Source organism: Carcharodon carcharias, chromosome 14 (genome assembly GCF_017639515.1).
Source record: "Carcharodon carcharias isolate sCarCar2 chromosome 14, sCarCar2.pri, whole genome shotgun sequence".
NCBI lineage: Eukaryota > Metazoa > Chordata > Chondrichthyes > Lamniformes > Lamnidae > Carcharodon > Carcharodon carcharias.
In genome coordinates this window covers 611,816-624,055 of record NC_054480.1, presented here as the reverse complement: position 1 = coordinate 624,055, position 12,240 = coordinate 611,816, and the positions used below count along the sequence as shown (strand labels likewise).

At 59.7% G+C, this 12,240-nt stretch overlaps 1 protein-coding gene across 1 annotated transcript in view; it reads right to left on the bottom strand.

Annotated features, from left to right (window-relative positions):
* snta1 (syntrophin, alpha 1) overlaps positions 1-12,240 on the bottom strand; it is a 51,180-nt gene that overhangs the window by 5,767 nt on the left and 33,173 nt on the right. The window lies entirely within an intron of this gene.

Here is a 12,240-nt window from a genome sequence, read left to right as displayed (position 1 = left end):
CCCATCTTCCACCATCCATGAATTTGAGCTCATCGAAAACTCTGCTGCCTGTTTCATGACCTCACACCTTCACCCACCGTGCTCGCTGGCCTACACTGGCTCCCAGTCTAGCCATGGCTCAATTTTAAAATTTTTATCCTTATTTTCAAATCCCTCCATGGCTTCTCCCTATCTCTCTAACCTCCCACCCAACAACCCTCCAAGATCTCTATACTTCTCTGGCTGTGGCCTCTTAAGCCTCCATTTTAACTCACTCCACCATTGGCAGTGGGTGCTTTCAACTGTCTCTGCCTTAAACTCTGGAATTCCCTCCCGAAACCTCTTTGCCCATCTCCTCTAAACCTCTACCTCAACTCCACTTTCTCACCCATTCTCTATTTCCCTTGACTCCCTCAGCGATCAAAAGTTTATTGATCCCAGTTTTGAATATATTCATCGATGGTGCATCCACAACCCTGTGGGGTAGAGAATTCCAAAGATTCACAACCCTTTGGGTGAAGAAATTTCCCCTCATCTCTGTCCCAAACGATCGGCCCCTTATCCTGAGACTGTGCCCGTGTTCTAGATTCCCCAGCCACTCTGCTCACCCTGTCCAGCCCCTGCAGAATCTTGTACGTTTCAAAAGATACAAAGCATGTTGCTGTCACTGTGGGATTATCTGACCAACTGACCACTAGAATATGGAAGAAGGTGAGTTTCTGACCCAGCCCAGGAAGCCAGCTCTGATGGTGCCTCTATCCACTCTCCATTTCCAGGAAACTCTTGGCTAGAGCTCATCATAGAATGATTACGGCACAGAGGGCAGCCATTTGGCCCATCGTGTCATTCTAGCCCTCTGAATTCACCCAGAGCCAGTCTCCCGCTTTCTCCCTGTAACCCTACACATTCTTCCTTTTCAGATAACAGCACAATCGCATCTTGAATACCTTGATTAAACCTGCCTCCACCATACTCTCAGGCAGTGCATTCCACATCCCAAACTCTTGCTGTGGGAAAAGGTTTTTCCTCATGTCTCCATTGCTTCTATTGCCAATTACCTTAAATCTGTGCCCTTGTTTACAATCCGTCCACCAATGGGACGTTTTTCTCTATTCACTCTCCGTCACCCTATATACTACCCTATGTCTTTCTGTATAGAAGGCCACTATTTGGCTCTTTGTGTGCATGCCTACTCTTTGTTAGAGCAGTCCAAAGCTAATCTCTCAGCCCTGCTCTTTTCCATCCATCCATCTATATTCACACTGCTTCTCCTGGCGAGGGTCATGGTAACAGGAAGCTGAGCAGAGCCGACCAGGATTCCCTTACCCCAGCCACACATTCCAGCTCCTCCTGGGGGATTCCCAGGTGTTCCCTGGCCAGCCGAGAGATGTAATCCCTCCAGCGTGTCCTAGGTCGGCCTCGAGGTCTCCACCCAGTGGGCCGTGCCCGGTACAGCTCCAGCGGGAACCTACCAGGGGGCATCCTTATCAGATGCCTGAACCACCTCAACTGGCCCCTCTCGATCCGGAGGAGCAGCGGGCTCTAATCTGAGGCTCTCCCAGATTGCTGTCCCTCACTCTGTCCCAGAGAATACACCCAAGCAACCCTGCAGAGAAACCTCATTTCTGCTGCTTGTACCCATAATCTTATCTTTTCAGTGCCTGACCATTGGTGAGGATGGGGACATAGATCAACTGGTAAACCGAGAGCATCATTCTAAAACTCAGCTCCTACTTCACCACCATGAAGCAGTAGAGCACTCGCCTGCTCTTTTCCCTGGGTCCAATATCTCTCCCCGCTTCAAATATTTATCTACTCCTTCCTCAAGCAATGTCATGGTCTTTGTCTCAATCACTCTCTCTGGTAAAGCATTGCACATGCTCCAACAAGCCTTGGTATAAAAAGACGTTGAGCCATTTTGCTTTACGAGCACTGGCTGCTTCACTAATATCCTTTCAGTAAGGACGTTGGGAGTGGGGCAAACCACAGAGGTGATAACATGGAACGAGAAGAGAAACAGTCGCTGGAACACATCGCTTGTCTATGTTGCCGGACTAGAGTAATCCACAGAACCATGAAGCTGTTGGTTTGTGGTAAAAACCCATCTGGTTCACTAATGTTCTTTAGGGAAGGAAATCTCCTGTCCTTACCTGGTCTGGCCAGATCAGTAAGGGCGTGCAAGGAGTCAGACAACTACGTCAGACTGAGACAGAGGCTGAGTGAATAACGATTAGGTTCATGTGGGAATTAGGTTCAAGGTACACGGGGGAAAGAGGCGAGGTATACATAGGAATTATTCTAAGTTAATTCAGTGAGTAACTAAATTAACTAAATAACATAAGTTAGAACGGCGGGACAGGTGTTATGTTGCAGCTGTGGAATGTGGGGGCTTTTGGACGCCAAGGCGATCCATAACAAACACATCTACAGGAAGTGTAAGCAGCTTGAGGTATTCCAGATCGGGATTATTGATCTGGAAGCCGTGATGCAGACACTGCGCAATATAAGGGAGGGGGAAAAATACCTGGATACTTTGTTCCAGAAGACAGTCCCATCTCTTGGTCAGTAGCGAGGGACGGGGGGAGGTGACGGTCAGCGAGGGACGGGGGGAGGTGACGGTCAGCGAGGGACGGGGGGGAGGTGACGGTCAGCGAGGGACGGGGGGGAGGTGACGGTCAGCGAGGGACGGGGGGAGGTGACGGTCAGCGAGGGACGGGGGGAGGTGACGGTCAGCGAGGGACGGGGGGAGGTGACGGTCAGCGAGGGACGGGGGGAGGTGACGGTCAGCGAGGGACGGGGGGAGGTGACGGTCAGCGAGGGACGGGGGGAGGTGACGGTCAGCGAGGGACGGGGGGAGGTGACGGTCAGCGAGGGACGGGGGGAGGGGACGGTCAGCGAGGGACGGGGGGAGGGGACGGTCAGCGAGGGACGGGGGGAGGGGACGGTCAGCGAGGGACGGGGGGAGGTGACGGTCAGCGAGGGACGGGGGGAGGTGACGGTCAGCGAGGGACGGGGGGAGGTGACGGTCAGCGAGGGACGGGGGGAGGTGACGGTCAGCGAGGGACGGGGGGAGGTGTCGGTCAGCGAGGGACGGGGGGAGGTGACGGTCAGCGAGGGACGGGGGGAGGTGACGGTCAGCGAGGGACGGGGGGAGGTGACGGTCAGCGAGGGAGGGACGGGGGGAGGTGACGGTCAGCGAGGGACGGGGGGAGGTGACGGTCAGCGAGGGACGGGGGGAGGTGACGGTCAGCGAGGGACGGGGGAGGTGACGGTCAGCGAGGGACGGGGGAGGTGACGGTCAGCGAGGGACGGGGGAGGTGACGGTCAGCAGGGAGGGACGGGGGGAGGTGACGGTCAGCAGGGAGGGACGGGGGGAGGTGACGGTCAGCAGGGAGGGACGGGGGGAGGTGACGGTCAGCGAGGGACGGGGGGAGGTGACGGTCAGCGAGGGACGGGGGGAGGTGACGGTCAGCGAGGGACGGGGGGAGGTGACGGTCAGCAGGGAGGGACGGGGGGAGGTGACGGTCAGCGAGGGACGGGGGGAGGTGACGGTCAGCGAGGGACGGGGGGAGGTGACGGTCAGCGAGGGACGGGGGGAGGTGACGGTCAGCGAGGGACGGGGGGAGGTGACGGTCAGCGAGGGACGGGGGGAGGTGACGGTCAGCGAGGGACGGGGGGAGGTGACGGTCAGCGAGGGACGGGGGAGGTGACGGTCAGCGAGGGACGGGGGAGGTGACGGTCAGCGAGGGACGGGGGGAGGGGACGGTCAGCGAGGGACGGGGGGAGGGGACGGTCAGCGAGGGACGGGGGGAGGGGACGGTCAGCGAGGGACGGGGGGAGGGGACGGTCAGCGAGGGACGGGGGGAGGGGACGGTCAGCGAGGGACGGGGGGAGGGGACGGTCAGCGAGGGACGGGGGGAGGGGACGGTCAGCGAGGGACGGGGGGAGGGGACGGTCAGCGAGGGACGGGGGGAGGGGACGGTCAGCGAGGGACGGGGGGAGGGGACGGTCAGCGAGGGACGGGGGGAGGGGACGGTCAGCGAGGGACGGGGGGAGGGGACGGTCAGCGAGGGACGGGGGGAGGGGACGGTCAGCGAGGGACGGGGGGAGGGGACGGTCAGCGAGGGACGGGGGGAGGGGACGGTCAGCGAGGGACGGGGGGAGGGGACGGTCAGCGAGGGACGGGGGAGGGGACGGTCAGCGAGGGACGGGGGGAGGGGACGGTCAGCGAGGGACGGGGGGAGGGGACGGTCAGCGAGGGACGGGGGGAGGGGACGGTCAGCGAGGGACGGGGGAGGGGACGGTCAGCGAGGGACGGGGGGAGGGGACGGTCAGCGAGGGACGGGGGGAGGGGACGGTCAGCGAGGGACGGGGGGAGGGGACGGTCAGCGAGGGACGGGGGGAGGGGACGGTCAGCGAGGGACGGGGGGAGGGGACGGTCAGCGAGGGACGGGGGGAGGGGACGGTCAGCGAGGGACGGGGGGAGGGGACGGTCAGCGAGGGACGGGGGGAGGGGACGGTCAGCGAGGGACGGGGGGAGGGGACGGTCAGCGAGGGACGGGGGGAGGGGACGGTCAGCGAGGGACGGGGGGAGGGGACGGTCAGCGAGGGACGGGGGGAGGGGACGGTCAGCGAGGGACGGGGGGAGGTGACGGTCAGCGAGGGACGGGGGGAGGGGACGGTCAGCGAGGGACGGGGGGAGGTGACGGTCAGCGAGGGACGGGGGGAGGGGACGGTCAGCGAGGGACGGGGGGAGGGGACGGTCAGCGAGGGACGGGGGGAGGGGACGGTCAGCGAGGGACGGGGGAGGGGACGGTCAGCGAGGGACGGGGGGAGGGGACGGTCAGCGAGGGACGGGTGGAGGTGACGGTCAGCGAGGGACGGGGGGAGGTGACGGTCAGCGAGGGACGGGGGGAGGTGACGGTCAGCGAGGGACGGGGGGAGGTGACGGTCAGCGAGGGACGGGGGGAGGTGACGGTCAGCGAGGGACGGGGGGAGCTGACGGTCAGCGAGGGACGGGGGGAGCTGACGGTCAGCGAGGGACGGGGGGAGCTGACGGTCAGCGAGGGACGGGGGGAGCTGACGGTCAGCGAGGGACGGGGGGAGCTGACGGTCAGCGAGGGACGGGGGGAGCTGACGGTCAGCGAGGGACGGGGGGAGCTGACTGTCAGCGAGGGACAGGGGGAGCTGACTGTCAGCGAGGGACAGGGGGAGGTGACTGTCAGCGAGGGACAGGGGGAGGTGACTGTCAGCGAGGGACAGGGGGAGCTGACTGTCAGCGAGGACAGGGGGAGGTGACTGTCAGCGAGGGACAGGGGGAGGTGACTGTCAGCGAGGGACAGGGGGAGGTGACTGTCAGCGAGGGACAGGGGGAGGTGACTGTCAGCGAGGGACAGGGGGAGGTGACTGTCAGCGAGGGACAGGGGGAGGTGACTGTCAGCGAGGGACAGGGGGAGGTGACTGTCAGCGAGGGACAGGGGGAGGTGACTGTCAGCGAGGGACAGGGGGAGGTGACTGTCAGCGAGGGACAGGGGGAGGTGACTGTCAGCGAGGGACAGGGGGAGGTGACTGTCAGCGAGGGACAGGGGGAGGTGACTGTCAGCGAGGGACAGGGGGAGGTGACTGTCAGCGAGGGACAGGGGGAGGTGACTGTCAGCGAGGGACAGGGGGAGGTGACTGTCAGCGAGGGACAGGGGGAGGTGACTGTCAGCGAGGGACGGGGGAGGTGACTGTCAGCGAGGGACAGGGGGAGGTGACTGTCAGCGAGGGACAGGGGGAGGTGACTGTCAGCGAGGGACAGGGGGAGGTGACTGTCAGCGAGGGACAGGGGGAGGTGACTGTCAGCGAGGGACAGGGGGAGGTGACTGTCAGCGAGGGACAGGGGGAGGTGACTGTCAGCGAGGGACAGGGGGAGGTGACTGTCAGCGAGGGACAGGGGGAGGTGACTGTCAGCGAGGGACAGGGGGAGGTGACTGTCAGCGAGGGAGAGGGGGAGGTGACTGTCAGCGAGGGAGAGGGGGAGGTGACTGTCAGCGAGGGAGAGGGGGAGGTGACTGTCAGCGAGGGAGAGGGGGAGGTGACTGTCAGCGAGGGAGAGGGGGAGGTGACTGTCAGCGAGGGAGAGGGGGAGGTGACTGTCAGCGAGGGAGAGGGGGAGGTGACTGTCAGCGAGGGAGAGGGGGAGGTGACTGTCAGCGAGGGAGAGGGGGAGGTGACTGTCAGCGAGGGAGAGGGGGAGGTGACTGTCAGCGAGGGAGAGGGGGAGGTGACTGTCAGCGAGGGAGAGGGGGAGGTGACTGTCAGCGAGGGAGAGGGGGAGGTGACTGTCAGCGAGGGAGAGGGGGAGGTGACTGTCAGCGAGGGAGAGGGGGAGGTGACTGTCAGCGAGGGAGAGGGGGAGGTGACTGTCAGCGAGGGAGAGGGGGAGGTGACTGTCAGCGAGGGAGAGGGGGAGGTGACTGTCAGCGAGGGAGAGGGGGAGGTGACTGTCAGCGAGGGAGAGGGGGAGGTGACTGTCAGCGAGGGAGAGGGGGAGGTGACTGTCAGCGAGGGAGAGGGGGAGGTGACTGTCAGCGAGGGAGAGGGGGAGGTGACTGTCAGCGAGGGAGAGGGGGAGCTGACTGTCAGCGAGGGAGAGGGGGAGCTGACTGTCAGCGAGGGACAGGGGGAGCTGACTGTCAGCGAGGGACAGGGGGAGCTGACTGTCAGCGAGGGACAGGGGGAGCTGACTGTCAGCGAGGGACAGGGGGAGCTGACTGTCAGCGAGGGACAGGGGGAGCTGACTGTCAGCGAGGGAGAGGGGGAGCTGACTGTCAGCGAGGGAGAGGGGGAGCTGACTGTCAGCGAGGGACAGGGGGAGCTGACTGTCAGCGAGGGACAGGGGGAGCTGACTGTCAGCGAGGGACAGGGGGAGCTGACTGTCAGCGAGGGACAGGGGGAGCTGACTGTCAGCGAGGGACAGGGGGAGCTGACTGTCAGCGAGGGACAGGGGGAGCTGACTGTCAGCGAGGGACAGGGGGAGCTGACTGTCAGCGAGGGACAGGGGGAGCTGACTGTCAGCGAGGGACAGGGGGAGCTGACTGTCAGCGAGGGACAGGGGGAGCTGACTGTCAGCGAGGGACAGGGGGAGCTGACTGTCAGCGAGGGACAGGGGGAGCTGACTGTCAGCGAGGGACAGGGGGAGCTGACTGTCAGCGAGGGACAGGGGGAGCTGACTGTCAGCGAGGGACAGGGGGAGCTGACTGTCAGCGAGGGACAGGGGGAGCTGACTGTCAGCGAGGGACAGGGGGAGCTGACTGTCAGCGAGGGACAGGGGGAGCTGACTGTCAGCGAGGGACAGGGGGAGCTGACTGTCAGCGAGGGACAGGGGGAGCTGACTGTCAGCGAGGGACAGGGGGAGCTGACTGTCAGCGAGGGACAGGGGGAGCTGACTGTCAGCGAGGGACAGGGGGAGCTGACTGTCAGCGAGGGACAGGGGGAGCTGACTGTCAGCGAGGGACAGGGGGAGCTGACTGTCAGCGAGGGACAGGGGGAGCTGACTGTCAGCGAGGGACAGGGGGAGCTGACTGTCAGCGAGGGACAGGGGGAGCTGACTGTCAGCGAGGGACAGGGGGAGCTGACTGTCAGCGAGGGACAGGGGGAGCTGACTGTCAGCGAGGGACAGGGGGAGCTGACTGTCAGCGAGGGACAGGGGGAGCTGACTGTCAGCGAGGGACAGGGGGAGCTGACTGTCAGCGAGGGACAGGGGGAGCTGACTGTCAGCGAGGGACAGGGGGAGCTGACTGTCAGCGAGGGACAGGGGGAGCTGACTGTCAGCGAGGGACAGGGGGAGCTGACTGTCAGCGAGGGACAGGGGGAGCTGACTGTCAGCGAGGGACAGGGGGAGCTGACTGTCAGCGAGGGACAGGGGGAGCTGACTGTCAGCGAGGGACAGGGGGAGCTGACTGTCAGCGAGGGACAGGGGGAGCTGACTGTCAGCGAGGGACAGGGGGAGCTGACTGTCAGCGAGGGACAGGGGGAGCTGACTGTCAGCGAGGGACAGGGGGAGCTGACTGTCAGCGAGGGACAGGGGGAGCTGACTGTCAGCGAGGGACAGGGGGAGCTGACTGTCAGCGAGGGACAGGGGGAGCTGACTGTCAGCGAGGGACAGGGGGAGCTGACTGTCAGCGAGGGACAGGGGGAGCTGACTGTCAGCGAGGGACAGGGGGAGCTGACTGTCAGCGAGGGACAGGGGGAGCTGACTGTCAGCGAGGGACAGGGGGAGCTGACTGTCAGCGAGGGACAGGGGGAGCTGACTGTCAGCGAGGGACAGGGGGAGCTGACTGTCAGCGAGGGACAGGGGGAGCTGACTGTCAGCGAGGGACAGGGGGAGCTGACTGTCAGCGAGGGACAGGGGGAGCTGACTGTCAGCGAGGGACAGGGGGAGCTGACTGTCAGCGAGGGACAGGGGGAGCTGACTGTCAGCGAGGGACAGGGGGAGCTGACTGTCAGCGAGGGACAGGGGGAGCTGACTGTCAGCGAGGGACAGGGGGAGCTGACTGTCAGCGAGGGACAGGGGGAGCTGACTGTCAGCGAGGGACAGGGGGAGCTGACTGTCAGCGAGGGACAGGGGGAGCTGACTGTCAGCGAGGGACAGGGGGAGCTGACTGTCAGCGAGGGACAGGGGGAGCTGACTGTCAGCGAGGGACAGGGGGAGCTGACTGTCAGCGAGGGACAGGGGGAGCTGACTGTCAGCGAGGGACAGGGGGAGCTGACTGTCAGCGAGGGACAGGGGGAGCTGACTGTCAGCGAGGGACAGGGGGAGCTGACTGTCAGCGAGGGACAGGGGGAGCTGACTGTCAGCGAGGGACAGGGGGAGCTGACTGTCAGCGAGGGACAGGGGGAGCTGACTGTCAGCGAGGGACAGGGGGAGCTGACTGTCAGCGAGGGACAGGGGGAGCTGACTGTCAGCGAGGGACAGGGGGAGCTGACTGTCAGCGAGGGACAGGGGGAGCTGACTGTCAGCGAGGGACAGGGGGAGCTGACTGTCAGCGAGGGACAGGGGGAGCTGACTGTCAGCGAGGGACAGGGGGAGCTGACTGTCAGCGAGGGACAGGGGGAGCTGACTGTCAGCGAGGGACAGGGGGAGCTGACTGTCAGTGAGGCTGGTAACGGGACTGAGCAGACTGTAGGGGAGGAGCCTCAGGCTTTGCAATTGTCACAGGTTTGAGGTGCTCACAACCGGTGTGGATAAAAACGAGGTCTGCAAGGTGGATGAGCTGACTGACCATGGCACAGTGATACAGGAAGCCGTTCAAGTTGAGGGGAGCAAATAGGAATGTAGTGGTAGTAGGGGACACTATAGGGAAGGGACTTGAAACTGTTCTTTGCAGCAAAGAGCGAGAGCCCAGAAAGCTGTGTTGGCTGCCTGGTGCCAGGGTTCGGGACATTGCTCAGGGCTGGAGGGGAGCTTGCAGTGGGAGGGGGGAGGATCCAGTCATTGTGGTCTATGTAGGTACCAACGACAGAGGTAGGACAAGGAAGGAGGTTCTGCATAGCCAGTATGAGAAGTTAGGTCCCAAATTAAAAAGCAGAACCTTAAATCTCTGGATTATTACCTGAGCCACGTGCAAATTGATGTAGGGCAAATAAGATTAGAGAGAGGAGTGTGTGGCTCAAAGACTGGTGTGGGAGAAGTGGGTTCCAGTTTGAGGGGCACTAGCATCTTTACTGGAGAAAGTGAGGGCTGTACTGTTGGGACAGTCTACACCTGAACCATGCTGGAATGAATGCCCTTGCAAATTGCATAACTAGGGAAGTTGAGAGGGCTTTAAACTAAACAAGGGGGTGAGGGAACAAGCTTGGGTAGATGCGACAAATCAAGAAGTAGATCAAGACAGGAGGCCTTGGTAGTAATATGGGAAATGAGGGTCATGGAATAGAAGGAAGGGACCGAGAAATAAAACCTAAGAATACATCAATAGTTGAGTCTAGATATTATAAAGATAACAAAAAGACAAAACTAAAGGCTCTGTATCTGAATTCACGTAGAATTCAGAACAAAGTAAATGAACTAATAGCACTCAGTAAATAAATATGATCTGATGGCCATTACGGAGACCTGGCTACAAGATGACAAGGGTTAGGTCCTGAATATTGAGGGGTATGTGATATCCAAGGAGAATAGAAAACAAGGTACAGGTGGAGGGGTAGCACTGTTGATCAAGGATGGCATTTGCGCAATACTTAGAGATGACCTTGGTTCAGGAGATCAGGATGTAGAATCAGTTTGGATGGAGATGAGGAATAGAAGGGAAAAGAAAGAAGTCACTATGGGAGTGGTCTATAGGCCCCTAACAGTAACCACAATGTAGGACAAAGTATACAAGAAGAAATATTGAGCGCTTGTGATAGAGTCATAGAGGTCTACAGCACAGAGGAAGGCCCTTTGGCCCATCGAGACTACGCGAGTCAAACAAATACTATTTTAATTCAGTTTTCCAGCACTAGGCCCATAGCCTTGAATGCCACGGCATCGCAAGTGCACATCCAAATACTTCTCAAGGGGCGGCAATAATCATGGGTGACTTTAATCTATATTTTTTAGAAATTCTTTCACAGGATGTGGGCTTTGCTGGCTGGGTCAGCATTTATTGCCCATCCCTAGTTGCCCTCGAGAAGGTGGTGGTGAGCTGTCTTCTTGAACCCGTTGCAGTCCATGTGGTGTAGGTACACCCACCGTGCTGTTAGGGAGGGTGTTCCAGGATTTTGACCCAGTGATAGTGAAGGAACGGTGATATATTTCCAAGTCAGGATGGTGAGTGACTTGGAGGGAAACTTCCAGGTGGTGGTGTTCCCATCTATCTGCTGCCCTTGTCCTTCTAGATGGTAATGGTCATGGGTTTGGAAGGCGCTGTCTAAGGAGTCTTGGTGAATTCCTGCAGTGCACCTTGAGACGCTGCCACTGTGCGTCGGTGGTGGAGGGATTGAATGTTTGTGGAAGGGCTGCCAATCAAGTGGGCTGCTTTGTCCTGGATGGTGTCAAGCTTTTCGAGTATTGAGGGAGCTGCACTCATCCAGGCAAGTGGGGAGTATTCCATCACACTCCTGACTTGTGCCTTGTGATGGTAGACAGGCTTTGGGGAATCAGGAGGTGAGTTACTTGTTGCAGGATTCCCAGCCTCTGACCTGCTCTTGTAGCCACAGTATTTATATGGCTTGTGCAGTTCAGTTTCTGGTTAATGGTAACCCCCAGGATGTTGCTAGTGAGGGATTCAACAACGGTAATGCCTTTGAACATCAAGGGGAGGTGGTTAGATTCTCTCTTGTTTGAGATGGTCATTACCTGACACTTGTGTGGTGCAAATGTTACTTGACATTTGTCAGCCCAAGCCTGAATATTGTCCAGGTCTTGCTGCATTTGGACATGGACTGCTTCAGTATCTGAGGAGTCACGAATGGTGCTGAACATTGTGCAATCATCAGTGAACATTCCCTCTTCTGACCTTATGGTGGAAGGAAGGTCATTGATGAAGCAGCTGAAGGTGGTTGGGCCGAGGACACTACCCTGAGAACTCCTACAGAGATGTCCTGGAGCTGAGATAACTGACCTCCAACAACCACAACCATCTTCCTTTGTGCTAGGTATGCCTCCAATCAGTGGAGATTTTGCCCCGATTCCCATTGACTCCAGTTTTGCTAGGGCTCCTTGATCCCACCCTGAGTCAAATGCTGCCTTGATGTCAAGGACAGTCACTCTCACCTCACCTCGGAGTTCAGCTCTTTTGTCCATGTTTGAACCAAGGCTGTAATGAGGTCAGGAGCTGAGTGGCCCTGGTGGAACCCAAACTGGGTGTCAGTGAGCAGGTTATTGCTAAGCAAGTGCCGCTTGATAGCACTGTTGATGACGCCTTCCATTACTTTAATGGTGATGGAGAGTAGGCTGATGGTGCAGTAACTGGTCTGGTTAGATTTGTCCTGCTTTTTGGGTCCTTGTGTAACAAGAATCTAAAGGTTATTGGCTTAGATGGGAACGTGGAACTCAAAACACAAACAGATCAGCCATGATCTTATTGAATGGTGGAGCAGGCAAGAGGGGCCGAATAGCCTTCGTCTGCTGCTATATATATATATATGTATATGTTCGTATGTACATGAGACTCCAGACTCCCAGCAGTGTAGTTGACTCTTAGCTGCCCTCTGAAGGACCGTGCAATAAAAGCATTTTTCATCTTAGCCAAAACTGTGCCCTGCCTTTAATTTTATTTCATCTGGCATTACAAA